General features: G+C 43.7%; 1 protein-coding gene across 6 annotated transcripts in view; it reads left to right on the top strand.

The window, feature by feature from the left end:
• LOC116978070 (SSX family member 2 interacting protein) overlaps positions 1-18713 on the top strand; it is a 50661-nt gene that overhangs the window by 4123 nt on the left and 27825 nt on the right. The window contains exon 1 of one of the 6 annotated variants that reach the window (XM_033029091.1): positions 2437-2456. The exons of 3 other annotated variants lie outside the window; for them this stretch is intronic. The gene's annotated coding sequence lies outside the window, so the exon portion shown is untranslated. Of the gene's footprint in view, positions 1-2436; positions 2457-9608; positions 9805-14217; positions 14238-18713 lie in introns of those variants that run through there. 2 more of the 6 variants (XM_033029090.1, XM_033029092.1) reach the window with 2 other exon arrangements.

The raw sequence follows: 18713 nt of genomic DNA, 5'->3' as shown, positions 1-18713 counted from the left end.
GTTTAAAAAACTCAAACTTGTGGTAAGCACGGAGAATGAACGTAGCAGGTGCGTCGGAGCTCGGGGACGTCTCTTAGCGCTAACAGCAGGTACTCGGGAAGACTCGCTAATGGCAGGTAAGCACGGGAAGCCTCGTGAAGATTTTCCTACATGATGAAAAATGTCCACGAGAGCCCCGAGTACCGATGAGTGGCCATTATCGTAAATCTCCGTGTTCGAATCAGGGCAAACTCGGGAGAACTCTTGGAATGAACTCGTACCGTGGGACAGGGCTTTTATTTTGCAATATAAATGGATGTTGCCGTGGATCAGACTCGTAACACTTAATTGTAGAAATAAAGAACTGCAGACGCTGGTTTACAAAAGAAAGCATCGAGTGCTGGAGTCGCAGCATCTCAGGAGAAATTAATAGGAGAAGGGTCCCAACCTGAAACATTGCCTACGCATGTTCTCCAGAGATGTTACCTGACCCGCTGAGTTACTCTAGCACTCAGTGTCTTCAGGAGTTAATTGATTCTCTTTACTTCTGGTAGATGGGGACCTGATTCCAGACTTGATTTCTACATTGTCAAGAAGATGGAGTATTCCCCAGTGCCGACCCCCCCCCCCCCCCCCCCCGCCCCTTTTGCAGAGATTGTGATTTTTGTCTGTTTACTGTCTGCTGATGAATTGGTTTGAGCAGAGAGCGGCAGTGAATACTGCACAATAATCTCTGTATTATGTTGGCTCTAATTGTGAAGGGTGCCCATGTCTCTCTGAGAGAGGTGGGGGGTGGGGGGTGGGGGTGGGTGGGGGGGGGGAGGGATTTTGTGAACAATGCAGCCAAAGTCAATAGGCTAGCTTAACAGCTGAAAGCCGTGCTGTCTGGCTGAAAAGAAATGTTTTAATTTTGGAATTGAGCTGGGGATTTGGCTACTAACCTGCAAAGACGAGGCACTAAATCTTCCAATTGGAAAGGCAGCAGCTTTAAAAGAATTTGGTTTCTGGTTGTCTTTGAAAAGTTTATCAGTGTTTTGCTATTTGTTTATGGAGGGTTTTTGGTTTTCCCGTGGAGATGCCTATCCTTGTGTAGTCTCTTGGTTCTTGTTCTTGGTTTCTTGGTACTCCAAAATATTCCAAATGGAATTTATACTGGAGGTGGGAATCCACAGGACATCAGCTTTCTGTGCACAGCTGATCTAATACACCAGTGTCTGTTGAATGGCCTAAGCACTGGTTTACTGCGCTGCCTCTGTCTGCCTAGGAATATGGATCCTTTTCTATACTCGTTGGTATCTTTTGATCACCTGTGATTCTAACTGACGTTGACGTTTAGGGTGGCACGGTGGTGCAGCGGGTAGAGTTGCTGCCGCACAGCACCAGAGACCCGGGTTCGATCCTGACTACGGGTGCTGTCTGTACGGAGTTTGTCCGTTCTCCCCGTGACATGAGTGGGTTTTCTCCGGGTGCTCCGGTTTCCTCACACACTCCAAAGATTTACAGGTCTGTAGGCTAATTTGCTTGGTGTAATTGTAAATTGACCCTAGTGTGTGTAGGATAGTGTTGGTGTTCGGGGATTGTTGGTCGGTGCAGACTCGGTGGGCCGAAGGGCCTGTTTCCACGTTGTATCTCTCAACTAAAGTAAAGTAAAGAAGTTGGAACAAAATGACACGAGTAATGCCAATATTCTCAGTGTATATTTGCAGAAAGTGAGGGAGAAAGTTGCTTTTAAATATCACTTTTTAACTGGAATTCTGTTCTTGTTATATGCTGAATCATCAGTTGCAGTAGACCTAGATGTTGCTGAGGCAATGGTGTTGAGCAGCCAAAAGCTGGGGGATATGCTGTGGAGTCAATCAATCTGCTGACTTTGACAGTCTATGTACTACTGCTGTAATCCGGTTGAATTTAAAAGCACAAATGCAATTTCTACTTAAAATTGCAATCGCCATACTTGTGATGCAAAAAACGAACGGTTGGAGGAATTCAGTGGGACAACATTTGTGCCGTTGACTGTTCACTCCCTCCACAGATGCTGACTGACCCGCTAAGTTCCTCCAACACTTTGAGTTTTGCTCCAGATTATAGCATCTGCGGTCTGTTGTGTCTCCGTGATATTTCTGATGTTTGTAGGAAGGAACTGCAGATGCAGGTTTAAACTGAAGATAGACACAAAAAGCCCAAAAGCCAGGCAGCTTCTCTGGAGAAAAGGAATAGGTGACTTTTCGGGTCGAGTCCCTTCTTCAGACGGCGGCATAGAGAGATATTTGTTTGTACCTTTTGGCAGAGGCATGGTTCAAAGTGATGTTTTAGTTAAGGTGAATTATGCAATTAAAAGGGGAGTCCATAACCTGCCGATGTATTCCTCCTTGTCCATAGACCTGCAATCCTATTCAGCATAGATTTACCTAATACAGAAATTGGTCACTAGGTGAGAAATACTTCCTGTAAAACCAATATTGTGGTTTTTGTGGAAGGTATGCGTGTTACTATTACAATCTTTTAAAAAGTTAAAACTAGTTTTTCACATGTTGATTCATCATGACTTCGGCAGATTTTTTAAACACTTTTGAAATGTTTAATATTTGAGCTCTACCTTTTTAATGTTGTTTTTTTTAGAAATTTGCTCTCAGCAAAATGGTTAAAATATTTATTTAGAAAGCGTGCATTTTACTTACTGGCTTTCGTCCTGTGAGAGTTATTCACTGTGTTTGGGTGTAAAACCTACCTAGTGAGTTTGATACCGATTGCCATTGCTCCTTTTGTGCCAGTGCTTGTACACAAGTGGGGGAGTTGTTGCGGAGGAGATCCATGTCACGGAGGTTGCCAGGTCTTGTGGTCACTAGCGAATGTACTGATGGGTCAGTTACACTCTCAACTCCTGTTCCAGTCTGTCCTCTCCACTGACAGTCCAGGAGCAGACAGCTCAACCCCGTTGGTGCCTAATGCCCCTGTCCCACTTAGGAAACCTGAACGGAAACCTCTGGAGACTTTGTGCCCCACCCAAGGTTTCCGTGCAGTTCCCGGAGGTAATTTGTCAGTCTCCCTACCTGCTTCCACTACCTGCAACCTCCGGCAACCACCTGCAGCCTCCGGGAACCGCACGGAAACCTTGGGTGGGGCACAAAGTCTCCAGAGGTTTCCGTTCAGGTTTCCTAAGTGGGACAGGGGCATTCGACACAAAATGCTGGAGTAACTCAGCGGGACAGACAGCATCTCTGGATAGAAGGAATGGGAGACGCTTCAGGTCGAGATCCTTCTTCAGACTGAAGAAGGGTCTTGCTTATATCCAGTGAATGATCATTGCTTTGTTGACCAGAACATTCTGGCCAAAACACAAAGTACTGGAGGAACTTGGCGGCTCAGGCCTCATCTGCGGAGGGAGATAGACTCGGAATGTTTCAGGTTGGGAATACCACATCAGGATTCTTCAGAGGATCATGACTTGAAACATTTTCTACCCATTCCTTCCACAGTTACTGTCTGACCCGCAGAGTTTCTCCAGCACTTTGTTTATTGCTCAAATTTGCAGCAGCTGCAGTATCTTACATCCCCACAACATTCAGACCATTGTTCTTCTTTTATGGATGAGTATCTCAGCTGTTGAAACGATGCAGCGATAGATAGCTCTCTCATTATTATAAAGAGAATTCTCATTGCTGAGGGTATTCTGCCGAAGGCAATCAGCCCCTTAAACCATTAACAAACTAAATGCAGAATGATCTTATTTGTTCCTCAAAGCTTTTGATGTGCCATTTGATGCCTCTCCGTAATAATCAAATGAGCTAAGTCAAATGTTTCAACCAAACCAGTATCCAAAGCATTTTGGAAATGAGAATTCCAGATTTGCAATACCCTCAGTGTGAAAAATGTTTGTAACTGATTGCTCTTCTGAACTGGTTAGCTCTACTTATATAACATGGTCCCGTGGCTCTGTATTCTTCTATCAGAGAAAATAGTTTCTGCCCCAAGCTTATGAGATCTACCAATTTTAAACCAATTTAGTTTACATTGCTCCTCTGTCTTCTGTGAAACTGGCACTGCTTCTTTTGATGGGAGTATCGAGCCTGAGGGGCATATCATAAATCTACAGCTGGGGGGGGGGGAGGGGAGGCTGTCTGAAGAAGGGTCTCAACCCGAAACGTCACCTATTCCTTCGCTGCTAACCCGCTGAGTTTCTCCAGCATTTTTGTCTACCTTCTTATAAATCTAAAGCTAGCTCATTTGGAAGACCAAGGTGATATGGAACATAGAACTGCCTAGCGCAGCACAGGAATAGGCTCTTTGGTCCACAATGTAGGTGCCAAACTTGACTGCACATGATCCTTACCCCTCCATTCCCTACATATCCATGTGTTTATCTCAAAGTCTTAGGGTTTGTGACTTCAGTAACTTGCAGTATTAATTCCTTCTTTAACTTCAAGTTCAAGTTCAAATTTATTTGGTCACATACACCTTTAGGTGTAGTGAAATTCTTTTTGTCATGCAGCGCATAAAAAAAAGAATACAACATGACAGTAATAGATAGTTTCAACATCAAAACATCCCCCCACAATGGTTCCCATTGTGGGGAAAGGCACAAAGTCCAGTCCCATCCCCATGTCCACCCATAGTCGGGCCTCCTTACTCGAGACCGTGGCTTCCAGAGCCGACAGGGCCGCGCCGAATGGAGCTCAACTGGCGATCTCATCAAGAGATCCCAGGCTCCCGATGGAAAGTTCAGCGCTGCCGCCCGCAGCCGCTCCACAGACCCGCAGCTCCGCAACGGACCCAGCTCCAGTTACCAGAGTTTCAGCGAAGTCACCGCCAGACCCGCAATGGCGCTCCAACGCTGCACCGCCGTCCTCCGACCCGCCGTCCTCAGCCGGTACCGCTGCCGCCGGTGCCGTCGCCGGTGCCGCCTCTGAGCCGGTGCCGCGGCCGCCTCTGAGCCGGTGCCGCGGCCGCCGCTGCTGAGTCGGTGCCGCCGGCGCTGAGCCGGTGCCGCCGATGCCGAAGCTCCAGGCGGTCCCCTCAGGAGACGCCGCTCCAGGCCCGCTGGTAGGCCGCGGGGACGGGTCGAAGCTGCAGCCCGGAGAAAAGCTGCATCTCCGACCTGGTAGGGACCCTGAAAATTAGTTTCCCCCTCCCCCACACATAAAAAAGCTAGAACTCCTCAAAACAAAACACTAACTAAAAATAAGAAAAAGAGATGAAAAAAAAACAGACAGCTGCAGGCTAGGCAGCCATACCCCCTACAGGACGGCGCCAAACGGCTTTATTGATGCAAGTTGATGTAAATGGTAAAAACGTAAAGCCTCTATGTGCCTCTATGTGGAAGCATGGTTTGTACATTACACTATTCAGGGAATATGTAATATCAGGAATGTGGGGAGAAGATAGAAGGGGGGGGGGGGGGGGGAGAAGAGGGGAATAACTGGATTAATCCTGCAGACAGCCAGTGTGAATATGTTGCATGAATGACCATCTGTGCTATACCATTCTGTCATCTTCACTGGCACCATGACCACTTATTCTTGTTGCAGTAATCATTACTCTACTTGTTGGGGTTGTGTGCAATCTCCAGGGCCTGTTGCACGTTACATTACAAGCACGTATGGCGCAGTGTCGTTCTTGATCTTTCCTTGTGTGCAATCTAAAATTATCCCATCACATTCTTCATTGTTAGAAAGCTTGCTCCTGTGTTTATACATGCAAAATGAATGAGCCCTCTTTACTGCACCTTAGCAGGCCCTGGAGATAACCTAATTAATGGTGTCTTGTACTCTGCCATCAATACTTGTTACGCTTGTTTAAATCATTACATTGACAAAATGAAAGTGGTGTGCTTCACACATTTTAGGTTAATTAGCTTAACAAGTCGGGAGGCTTGCGTGAGAGTTATTGACATGTTGAGCCAGCAAAAAGCCCAAAGTGCTGCTTAGCAGTGGCCAAAGATTTCAGCTGGTAGACAAAAATGCTGGAGAAACTCAGCGGGTGAGGCAGCATCTATGCAGCGAAGGAAATAGGCAACAGTTCGGGTCGGGTGAAGAAGGGTCTCGAACCGAAATGTTACCTATTTCCTTCGCTCCATAGATGTTGCCCCACACGCTGAGTTTCTCCAGCATTTAGGTCTACCTTCGATTTTCCAGCATCTGCTGTTCCTTCTTAAAGATTTCAGCTGTGCACTTGCAGGTAGAAATCCCCATATCCGACATGCAGAATCCTGATCACTGGTCTATGGATCCTTGCTTTTATTCAAACATTGTATGCCTGTTGCATTTGATATCTTTGAGGTTGTATCTCTCCTGCTACTCTGCCTTAATTCATAGAATAAGTCGTTGTAACTCATTGGAGATCTAGGTGGATAGGTCAGGTTTGGAGGGATATGGACCAAACGCGTGCAGGTGTGACTAGTGTAGATGGGACATTGTTGGTCGGTGTGGGAAAGTTGAGCCGAAGGGCCTGTTTCCACACTGTATCACTCTGTGAGTCTATCCGTTCAGTAGCACAACAGGCTTTATTTAGGCCAAACCAACAGCACAAAGCTGCTGTATCTTTTTTTTTAAACATAACACCATGTGATGGGATTTGATGGCTCACATGGTAGTCAACAGCTAGCTGGAAAGTCGCAGCTTGCTCTCTCTCCCCTTAGGTACGTGAATCATACACTTGATAACTCCTGGTTACATTGCCTGGCAAACAATTCTGGCTAACCTGTAATCCTTGATTGACGTCACTGTCTTTTAACTGACAGTGGGTATTCATTATAATTTCACCACAGATTGAAGTTTGTCTCTGATCTATTTTTATTTTTTCATTCAATCTTTAGTGTAAAATCTACGATCTGTCACCTTTTTAATCATGTATAGGAAGATAGACACAAAATGCTGGAGTGACTTAGCGGGCAGGCAGCATCTCTGGAGAGAAGGAATGGGTGACGTTTCAGGTCGAGTCCTTTCTTCAGACTGAAGAAAGGACTCGACCTGAAACATCATCTTTTTAATCATCCCTATCATGCAGTGAAATATAATGTGGGAAAATGTGAGCTCATCCACTTTGGTAGAAGAGAAATGGAAAGGTGAATTAGATTTTTAACTGGACAGGTGACGTCTGTGGTTGGGACCCTTTGTCAGACTTGTTGTCCTTGCCAATTTAATTTTGTACTTTAACTTTGCAATTGACAACGTGCCCAAGGATTTCCTGCACTTTATTGCACATGAATGTTATTGCCAGTTACTGAGGTTTATGCCATGTGAATGCTGAGAGTCATGAATTCATTACGTGGGGATAATTATAGTCCATCGCATGATCTCTTGGGTAAGATATATTGTGGAATCTTGAGTAATTTGATTGGAATGAGGAATCAAATGATTCCTCTTGGGCAAGTTGTATAAGAAATATTTTTAATATTAGTGAACTTAATGCAGACAATTGACTTGAACAGTTCAGGACCTGGTGTAATATTAACCGCTGGGAAGTGGAGGAATCGGGAGCATTCCAGGGGATGGAATTAAGATCAATGACCTCACTGCGCCAGAGACCCGGGTTGGATCCCGACTACGGGTGCTGTCTGTACGGGGTTAGCACGTTCTGCCTATGACCTATGCCGATGCGTGGGTTTTCTCCAAGATCTTTGGTTTCCTCCCACACTCCAAAGACGTACAGGTTTGTAGGTTAATCGGCCTCTGTTAATTGCCCCTAGTGTGCAGGGAGTGGATGCAAAAGTGGGATAACATAGAACATGTGTCAATGGGTGATCGATGGTTGGCGTGGTCGCTGTGGGCTGAAGGGCCTGTTTCCAGGCTGCATCTCTATTTTAATTTTTTTAATTCAATCTTTAGTGTCCTGTCTACAATCTGTCACCTTTTTTTTATCATCTCTACTGTGCAGCCAGCGCATAATATATTCTAATATAATAACATGTCCCAAGGTGTTTGCGATAAGTGAAGGTGGTTTTAAAATTAGAAGACGTGGGAAAAGCAACCGACGGAGGAACCCATGAGAAAAGATGCAGGAGATGGAGGGATTTACGGAGCATCTTGCAGTGCTTAACGTCTTCACTGGCTTGGCACATATAGAGAAAATGGTTCAAGTCAAGGTCCCTCAAAGGGTCAGAACTCTCGGAACACAAGATCTTAGTGCTTTGAGGAACAGGAGGAAAGAGGTCCATTATGGATTTAAAATGTCACAGCACTGCTTATCCAGGAGCTAATGTGAGCTAGCGAGCATAACAGTGATGGGGGGGATGAGACTTGACGTGCAAGTTAGGACACAGACAACAGAGCTTACAGAAAGCCTTGTCATGTCCAATAGGTCAACATTCCTCTGAAAACAAATAGGGATTTTAATTTTAAATTGACGATTCTATCCTGGTGACTCGAGGGAAAAAAATCCAACCTTACTAGTCATGTGAATCAAAGGTGAATAACTTCAAAGTCGTGCTAGCATGTAGTAGCACCAGAGAGGCAGCCCCGGGGCACAAAGGTGGGCGGGGAGGAGAGGGACGTCGGTTGCTGGTCGACCAAGGAAGGCGATGGCTGGAGGCAACATCAGCCTGGAGCTTGCTTGCCTGGATAACAACTGGAGCATGGACTGGACTTGGAAAATGGTACCAAAACATGACGCCTCTTGCATGCGGGCTCAGTAGACTATTTCTGCACAATGGTGGATGGCTTGACAACAATCAACTGCGCTGTTTGTAAGAAAAGAATTTCACCGTACATTTGCACTTTGCCCTAAAGCACCATTGTTTAGTTTAATTTAGCGATACTGCTTGGAAACAGGCCCTTCGGCCCAACAGGTCCATGCTGACCCGCGATCCCCACACATTAACGCAATCCTACACTCACTAGGGACAATTTAAATTTATACCAAGCCAATTAACCTAAACCGGAGCACTAGGAGGAAACCCACACAGTCACAGTGAGAACATGCAAACTCCACACTGACAGCACCCGAGGTGAGGATCGGCTCTATCTGCTGTGCTGCCCATGAAGTAATTTCGCCCTTGCAGAATTCACAAGTCACTGCCCAAGTACATGGAATAAACATAATACCCTGTTTGTAAAATTTTACACAATAAATACCGTCTATAAAATATATATGGAATAGAATTCGCTCCCTCAGAATTTGTCAGGTAAAAGAGTAAACAATGCAAAATGTACTTCTTTTCAATGTGTTCCTTGATGCATGTACAGTTGTAACAGAAATTCAATGATGCAGTGTGGCTGATAATTAATTTGCAATTTCTTAAGAGAGCCTCCAGTCTCAGCTGTGTGTCAGTGGGTGGCTCTTTTACCTTGGCATCACAAGGTTTCATGTTCCCGAGACTTGACCACAAGCTGCTGCAGGACTGGGGGAGTGAATAAATGATAAACTGAGCTTGTATACGCTGTCCCCTAGACGGTGGAAGTACAAGGTGCCGTGGGATTATATTTTTGTAGAGCGTGGAGCTCTCATTGCCAATGTGAATTCTTGGATTCGCATCACTGAAATTATCTGGTCATTATCACACAGTTTGTGGGGGCAGGCTGCAAAATAGTTGTAGCCTATCTTTTCCTTGTGTCTCATTGTGTAGAACTGTCCAAGAGAATACACAAGTTGTTTTTTTAACAGGTTTCCCTGTATTACTGAATGTTCTGTTTGCCAACTTTCACTATAATACCATTGACTTTTTGGGGAAAATATGAGCTCAATTTATGAGGGTTTTTCCCCCCCACTATAAGGATCAAAGCCTGCTGACAGAATAAAGGGGCAATTGAAATTCTAGTCCAGCAGAGCCCATTATTTTGTTGACAGCTGTGTCAATACAGACGGCAATCTACTCGAGGTACAGCTGCCTAGGTGAGTGAGGCTGGGGAAGAGGGTGGGCAAAACTGATGGGGGGAGAGGCCATGGAGGGGAGAAAGATTGAGGGAGGGAGGGGGGGCAGCCTGGTGAAGGTGGCAGGGTCTACAAGGGAATGTTCTGGACAGGGGGTGTGTTCTTCTAGAGATGCTGCCTGTCCTGCTGAGTTACTCCAGCATTTTGTGTCTATCTTCGGTTTCTCTTGTATGTTTGCTGTGCCCTGAGAAGATATGCTATGTATGCCAAGAGTCAAGAGTGTTTTATTGTCGTTTGCCCTGAAACAGAACAATGAAATTCTTACTTGCAGCAGCACAACAGATATGTAAACATAGTACTCTGTAAACACCAAAGGTAGATAAAAATGCTGGAGAAACTTAGCAGGTGAGGCAGCATCTATGGAGCGATGGAATAGGTGACGTTTCGGGTCGAGACCCTCGGGTCTCGACCCGGAACGTCACCTATTCCTTCGCTCCATAGATGCTGCCTCACCCGCTAAGTTTCTCCAGCATTTTTATCTACCTTCGATTTTTCCAGCATCTGCAGTTCCTTCTTAAACACTGTAAACACCATGTGTTTTTATGCTTTTAATTAGTTTAATCTTTCATTGTTGTGAAACTATATGCTATTATTTACAGTGCAAAAATTGACCATTTCGGCGGTTTTTAATAGGTCCGCTTTGCTGGATGCCATGGTAAGCGCTTACCTGCACTTCACCACGAGTACTCCAGTTGGCGTTGCGTGGCAACAGTACGGGTCACGGGTCGTGACCTCAAGTACCATGCAACCTCCCTATAACCTCTTTTGTAAATTGAAGGATCCTTGTACTTCCTCTGATCGTTAGTCAAAGTCTCTGCAGGTGACAATTACACACGTGATGGTTCTTCAAACGTTCATAAGTGATAGGAGCAGAATTAGGCCATTCAGCCCATCAAGTCTCTGCCATTCAATCATGGCTGATCTATCACTCCCTCTCAAGCCCATTCTCCTGCCTTCTCCTCATAACCTCGGACAGCCGTACTAATCAAGAATCCGTCTCTGCCTTAAATATATCCACTGACTTGGCCTCCAGAGCCGTCTGTGGCAATGAATTCCACAGATTCACCACCCTCTGACTAAAGATATTCCTCCTCATCTTCTTCCCAAAGGAATGTCCTTTTATTCTGAGACTGTGACTGGACCTAGACTTTCCCACAAGTGGAAACACCAGCCCCATACCCACTCTATCCAGAATTGATGCATTTCTTCTGCCTCCAGCACCAAACATTTGAGTTTTGTTCTACTTTAGTCACGGGAGCATGTTGGGACACTGAAAGGTTTATGAAAGTGACTCAAATAATTACAAGTTTAATAATTCAGTACATTACAATTTTTGTGTAGTACTATTTTGTGTCCCATCTGTATGCATATTTCAAAAAAGTAAAGAATGTAATTGTAAACTTGTTCCATTCATGGGAATGTTATGGAGGTGACATTATCCTGTATCTGTAACAACAGTATCCAGTTTAAGAGGTTGTTGTTCAGATGACATTCATATCCAAACTTCATTCTCATGGGTGTTGGGAATGAAAACCCTTTGCTTTGTGTAAACGCTCCTATCTGCAACAAATGACACAAAGTGCTGGAATAACTTAGCGGGGCAGATGGCATCTCAGGAGAACATGGATAGGTGACGTTTCACAGTGTGCTGGAGTAACTCAGTGGGTCAGGCAGCATCTGTGGAGAACATGGATAGGTGATGTTTCACAGAGTGCTGGAGTAACTCAGCGGGTCAGGCAGCATCTGTGGAGAACATGGATAGGTGACGTTTCACAGAGTGCTGGAGTAACTCAGCGGGTCAGGCAGCATCTGTGGAGAACATGGATAGGTGACGTTTCACAGAGTGCTGGAGTAACTCAGCGGGTCAGGCAGCATCTGTGGAGAACATGGATAGGTGACGTTTCGGATCAGGACCCTTCTTCCTCAGATGCTGCCTGGCCCACTGAGTTACTCCAGCATGGTGTCTTTTTTTGTAAACCAGTATCTGCAGTTCCTTGTGTCTCTCCCATCTGCGCATTACTTGCAAGCATGCAGTACCCGTACAAACTGAGCAGAGGCTGTGAATTAAGAAAGCTATCATTTGAATTTGTTAGCAAAAGGTTGAAGAGATGGCAGAGTTTGACCACTCTAATGTTCAGCCCGATCGGTCAGTTTGAAGAATGGGAACAATTCCTGTGTGTCTGCTCCTTACCCATGTGTGACTGGCAAATATTTGGTTTAATTCTATCTTGTTGTATCATCTTCTTTACTATCCTTGGGGAATGTGCAGTGCTTTTTTATACGCTGTTGACCTTGGATTAAAGGAATAGTCACCAATTTGTAGTTCTAATTGCCTTTTAATCTTATTTCACAAAGATGTCTCCATCTGTTCTAATGTTAATGATGCAGGTTAACTCCATGGCAACTCTTTTAGCTTGTTTGCATTTATTCGACGTTTTCTGTGACATCCAAATGTATAAAAAAAGACCCCATTAAAATCCCTTTGAAAGGGGAATAGTGAGTGCATGGCAGTACTCTGAGGGAAAGCTGGTTAGAAGAATGGTACTAATTGGATGGCCTTTTCAGAAACCTGGCACAGGCTGTAAGGTTCTATAATTGTGATATTTTCATGTTGTTACCTAACAAAATTCTGGTATTTTATCATTGCCTTTGTACTCCCATCATTTCATTTACGTAGAAAAATCAACAGAAAATCTTCTACTTAGCAAGTGCAAAACAAAGGTCCTGTGAATTATTGACCCAGAATGAAATTTAAGCTGTGATGATCCGAATTGAAATACTATAATATGCATCTGTGTTGATTAACCGCGTGTGAAATTGGATATGGTCTGAGACATAACGAGGAAATGAAAGCAGTAATAATTTATATAATTGAAATAAAAGTTTTTTTTTACAAACATTGCCTACTTCAGGCTTCACGCCTTACTTATGTTTACATGTGTTAATCTGCATCTTTTAAATCGTCTAACTTTCATTAAATATAAACTGCTAAAATGTATTTTGCATTTTCAAAATGTATTTTGAAATGTTCTTAAGATTTGGATGTTTTTTTAAAATAACAAGATGTTACAGATGTTTAAGAAGGAACTGCAGATGCTGGAAAATCGAAGGTAGACAAAAATGGTGGAGAAACTCAGCGGGTGAGGCAGCATCTATGGAGCGAAGGAAATAGGCGACGTTTCGGGTCGAAACGAGACCCGAAACGTTGCCTATTTCCTTTGCTCCATAGATGCTGCCTCACCCGCTGAGTTTCTCCAGCATTTTCGTCTACCAAGATGTTAAAGATTGTCATCTGAAAATGTGTTCCTTTCCTCATTAATCCCCAAATAAAAGCTGCTAATTTCCTGGAAAGTTATCAGTTCTAGATGCACCACACGAGGCACTGATTCAACATAGTCCACGCACTCACATGCTGAACTTTAAGTTTAGGATCAAAATCCAATGTGCTGGAGAAACTCCACGGGTCAGGCAGCATCTGCGGAGGGAAAGGATAGATCATGTTTTGGATTGGGACCGTTCTTCAGATTGATGGAATAGAGGGGGAGAAAGCTGGAGAAGATGTGGGGCAGGACAAAGCCTGACAAATAGGTGGGTGAGGGAGGGGGGGGGGGGGTGGGATCATTGACAGATGGTGGAGTGAGTGACAAAGGGTGGAGATGAAAGGAAGACAAAATGGTGTCTGATGAGGAGAGAAGAGGAGGAGTGAAGTGTGAAGCCAGAGGGAGGGTGGGGGTGGGAGGGGAAGGGACGGAATAGTGTGAGAAATAGGTGTGCAGCAGGTGGTGAGGAGGGGTTTAAGTTTAGCATCCTTCTAATGCAGGGATTAATTTAAATAGAAAGGCTTTAGTGCCTTTCCTGGATGAAGGGGAAATTTACACATATGTTCAAAATTTATTTATTTAAAAAAAAAATTCAAAATAGACTTTATTCAAGTAATAAATATATACAATACATGAACCGTGCAAAAAAATCATCAAACATTTTTGGAGGCTATACAAACATTCAATACTGTTTACACACATTGCTCAAGTTTCATCAATTTCTCCCCCACCCTTGCCACTCACGTGGCCCACTGCCGTGGAATCCCTTCCCTTATTTTGAGGGGCGTCTCCTCCACATGCTAGAAAGATAAGTAGGATAGTGATTCTGCGTTTGAAGGCGTGGATTTTGTATGCGTTTGTCCAGCTTCTGGAAGCTGTTTGAACGGGCTGGGGGTGTCAGCAGTTGTCCTCTTGCATTGATAATCCAGCCAACTGTGTTGAGGATTACTAAAGCAAATAGGCAGAAATGTAAGCTGGGTTAAAGGATTTATACACGAGTTGCATCATTCAACAGTATGCAGTTATTGCAGTTGGAATCTTGAAGTGAACCATCATTTGGATAACAATTTAACAGTTAGTGTCTTATTTTTATTTATTTCTCTCCTTCCCTCCCCCCCTCCTTGATTTTAAATGCATACAATTGCAAATTAGTGCAGTTTTAAAAATGCCTGAGGCTGGGGGTTTTTTTTTGCAATTAATTTATCATGGATTCCTATCATAACACACAGTGCTGGAGTAACCCAGCGGGTCAGGAATGGTAAAAACAATGTTTTAGGTTGGCTTGACATGAAACGGAATCTACCCATTCCCTCCATAGTTGCTGCCTGACCCGCTGAGTTACTCCAGCACTTTGTGTTTTACTGGAGATTCCAGCGTCTGCAGTTTCTTGTCACTCCAGGTTCAATTACTGCGGAGGATGATCAGCCATGATCATATTGAATGGCGGTGCAGGCTCAAAGGGTCGAATGGCCTACTCCTGCGCATATTTTCTATGTTTCTATGTTTCTAAACTGCATTTTATTGCTGAATTTGAAGATTTGGTTAATTGCAGTCAGAATGAGTGTGGAATGTTCTTGTTTGAACTTGCTTGAAGAAACTTTGGCGTCTACTTCTGTAGCAAAATGATCATTTGGATAAAATAAATAATTTTAACCAAATGTAAATACATGCCAAATCCAGCCAGTTGGGAGAAATGTTAAGAAAAAATGAAGATAGTAAGAATACAATAAATGTAGAGAAAATACAAATAAAATCTGTACAAGAGAATTTGGAGCTTACATCCTAACTTTGGCTGTAATGTCCTCACTTATATTGGCCTTTGCAATGATTGCAAGATAGTACAAATAAGTTAGTTAGAAAACGGTGTTCCGATTGAAGTAATTTTGTGTTTTCCCAGTGGAGGGAGAGGCTAAATAGCAGTGGTTCACGGTAGCTGTGCAATCAGTGAAGTGCCTAATTGAAATTGATAATGTTTTAATAAAATCATGGCCCATAGGGCGTAAATGAGGCAAATCTCTGGCACCTGATGGCATCTCCCAAAGGCACTATAGGTGGGAGGGGGAAATGTCACACTTAACTCTAAATCCAAAAAAGGCCAATTTTCTGATACCACTTTATTTAAGTAAGGAACAGAGAACCCAAATAATTGAGATTCTAGCAACTTCCCCATAATTTATGTAACCTTAATACATAAATATATGTAACTTAATAAAACCACAGAGCTGCAGTAACTCAGTGAGTCAGGCAGGACCTCTGGAGGAGTGATAGGTGAAGGGTCCCGACCCGAAATGTCAAATAGTCTGAAGAAGGGTCCCAACATGAAATGTCAAATAGTCTGAAGAAGGGTCCCAACCTGAAATATCACCTAGCTTTATCCTCCAGAGATGCTGCCTGACCCGCTGAGTTACTCCAGCACTCTGTGAAACGTCACCTATCCATGTTCTCCACAGATGCTGCCTGACCCGCTGAGTTACTCCAGCAACATGTGGAACATAGTGCTTTTTTTGTAAATGGTCATCAGCAGTTTCTTGTCTACTAACAGATATTTTGAAGTATTCACTTGCATGGTGAGAATTGTCCATGTGATAATCCTCAGATTCTGCATAGAAATGATTATTCACTTGAACTGTTGTGGTAGGAACCTTGTGGCTTGGAGCAGTATTTGATTGGGTGGTAGGATTTCGGCCAAACTCTTCATTCTCTGGTTAGTGTTGATGTAATGGCCATAATTACATCAACATGATGCCTTCATGTTCTACCATGTACATCAAGACGTGGATGAAGCAGTGTTCCACGGCTGAGTTTGAAGACAATGATTTACTTTACTAAATGCGGATGTGGAAGAAGGTAGACCAACAAAACAGACAAGTGCCTGGAGATGTGCAGAAATTTGAGGTCTAGATTTGTAATCATACAGATACGTTGTTAATTGGAGAGCTGTGCAGATGCAGAGGGCTCTGGGTTTGCATGTACTGTACACAAGTCATTAAATGAGGCGCCAGCTGAAAAGAAAATCAGAGAATATTGTAAGCCGTAATTAAAGGGGAGGAGTGAGAATTGGAAACGGCATCATCTTGGGCCAGAGGACTGGCAAACGAGAAGCTAAACACACTGCCAAAACAAACAGTGGGGCCAGGGCGAGAAAAAATGCTTTCAAACTGTTAATGGCCATAGAAACGTAAGCAATGATATTCTCCCAACTGCAGCCACAATAGACTGTAATGTATTCTAAGAAAAGTAAGGAGATTCCTGTTGTGCAGCTTTTTATAAAGGACTTAGTTGCCTTTCTTCTCTGGCAGACATTACCGTTAGATTAAAAAAAATTAAGTCCTACTTACATTAGTGGTTGTATCAGTTGGTGTAACTATTGGAACACAGGGCATTACAGCAGAGGACCAGGCACCGGCCCACGATACTGGTTTAAATGTGTATGCTCTATATCCCTTGATTCCCTGACTGTTCATGTATCAGTCTAAATGTATAGCAGTAGAGTTGCTGCTTTAAAGGGCCTGTCCCACTTTCACGACCGAATTCACAACCTTTTTTACTTGTGGACGTTTTTCATCATTGATGATAGTCGTAGGTACCCGAGTACCTACAACTAGCATCACGACCTGCTACGACCTAACTATGACCTCCTATGACCTCCTAAGACCTCGTGACGACCATGCTGCGAGTATGAGTCAAGGGTAAACTCGGCAGAGGTCGTGAATTAGGTTGTGAAAGTGGGACAGGTCCTTTACAGCACCGGAGACCAGGGTTCGATCCTGACTATGGGTGCTGTCTGCAGGGCGTTAGTACGTTCTCCCTGTGACCACATGGGTTTTCTCCGGCTTTCTCACACATTCCAAACCATGCAGGTTAATTGGTTAATAGTCCCTGGTGTGTAGGGTGGAACTAGTGCACGGGGATCATTGGTTAGCATGGACTCAGTGGGCTGAAGGGCCTGTTTCCATTGTGTATTTCTAAACTAAACTAAACTAAATATTGCTATTGCCATCGTGCCTGGCAGTGTGTTCCTATATGCTGCTATTCTATGTGTGTTTGTAAATAGAAACTTACCTGTAAACCTCCTTTTAATTTTTCCCCCTCACCTTAAAGCTACACCCATATTACATCCAAGGTCTCTAACTCTGCTTAATAATTAACTAAACAAATTTGGTGGTCTATCATTAAAAACTATTGTTGCCCATGTATAGACATTATACTAGAAAACTTGGACTTTTTACCTTTTGGAAGGTCTATCAGCAGCAAAAAAGGAGAGAAGCTGGCAGGTGAGGCAGAATCTGTGGAGGGAAATGGACAGATGATGTTTCGAGTTGAGACCCTTTCTCTAGGCAATGGGTAGAGGGAAAGTAGCCAATATAGATTCCGGCATTTTCAGTTCCTTGTGCCTCTATATGGATGGCATGTTTACAGTTACAATATTTTTGATGTCTTTGTGTGTCCCTTAATTGCAGGCTTGTCTCATCTATTTACTGAAATGAGAGGTCAAATTGGTAATTCTCTCAGAATATCCAGTTGATGGAAAGCAGGTTTGAGAATGCAATTTCAGAACAATTACCAAATTGTAGAGATAAACTGCAATGTTTTGAATTACTGCCAATCATTGTAGCTTCCAAAGACAGGGAATTTATTGAACTTTGATTTACTTTCTTACATTTTATAAACCGTGTGCCTTTTTCAAAGTAGGACCTTTGTGCCATCTCCACCAAGATACAGTTGGGGACCAGTTTTGTTCTTGGCATAGTAGCAGAGATGGTAGAAACATAGAGACATAGACAATAGGTGCAGGAGTAGACTATTCGGCCCTTCGAGCCAGCACCGCCATCCATTATGATCATGGCTGATCATCTCAAATCAGTACCGCGTTCCAGCTTTTTCCCCATATCCCATGATTCCATTAGCCCTAAGAGCTAACTCCCTCTTGAAAGCATCCAGTGAATCGGCCTCCACTGCCTTCTGTGGCAGAGAATTCCACAGATTCACAACTCTCTGGGTGAAAAAGTGTTTCCTCATCTCAGTCCTAAATGGCCTACCCCTTATTCTTAAACTGTGACTCCTGGTTCTGGACTCTCCCAACATCGGGAACAATTTTCTCCAGGTGCTCCTATTTCCTCCCACATCTCAAAGACGTGCAGGTACGTAAGTTAATTGGCCTTTTAAAAACAAATACCCCTAATGTGTAGGGAGTGGATGCGAAAGTAGGATAACATAAAACTCGTGTGAATGGATGATTGATGGTCGGCATGTTTCCCTGTTTCCATGCAAAACACATAATCAGTATTCCCCGGAAAAGAGGATTTGTTTCTGCTGATTACGGTTGCTAACTTCATAGCAACAAGTGCCTACTTTGTGTAAAATGAAGCATTGATCTAAATATTCCAGGAAACACAATCATCCTGGTAGAATCTCTGCATGTGGTCATACTGAAGTAAATAAGTGTTACAGCTGATGGCCGATTTTGATTGAGTAGGTATGTTAGATTTAGGAACCAAGGTGGATGAATCGAGTTGGGATGCGGATCAGACTTGAGGGGGAGGAATAGCT

Source organism: Amblyraja radiata, chromosome 10 (genome assembly GCF_010909765.2).
Source record: "Amblyraja radiata isolate CabotCenter1 chromosome 10, sAmbRad1.1.pri, whole genome shotgun sequence".
Taxonomy (NCBI): domain Eukaryota; kingdom Metazoa; phylum Chordata; class Chondrichthyes; order Rajiformes; family Rajidae; genus Amblyraja; species Amblyraja radiata.
This window is presented reverse-complemented; position numbering and strand designations above follow the sequence as displayed.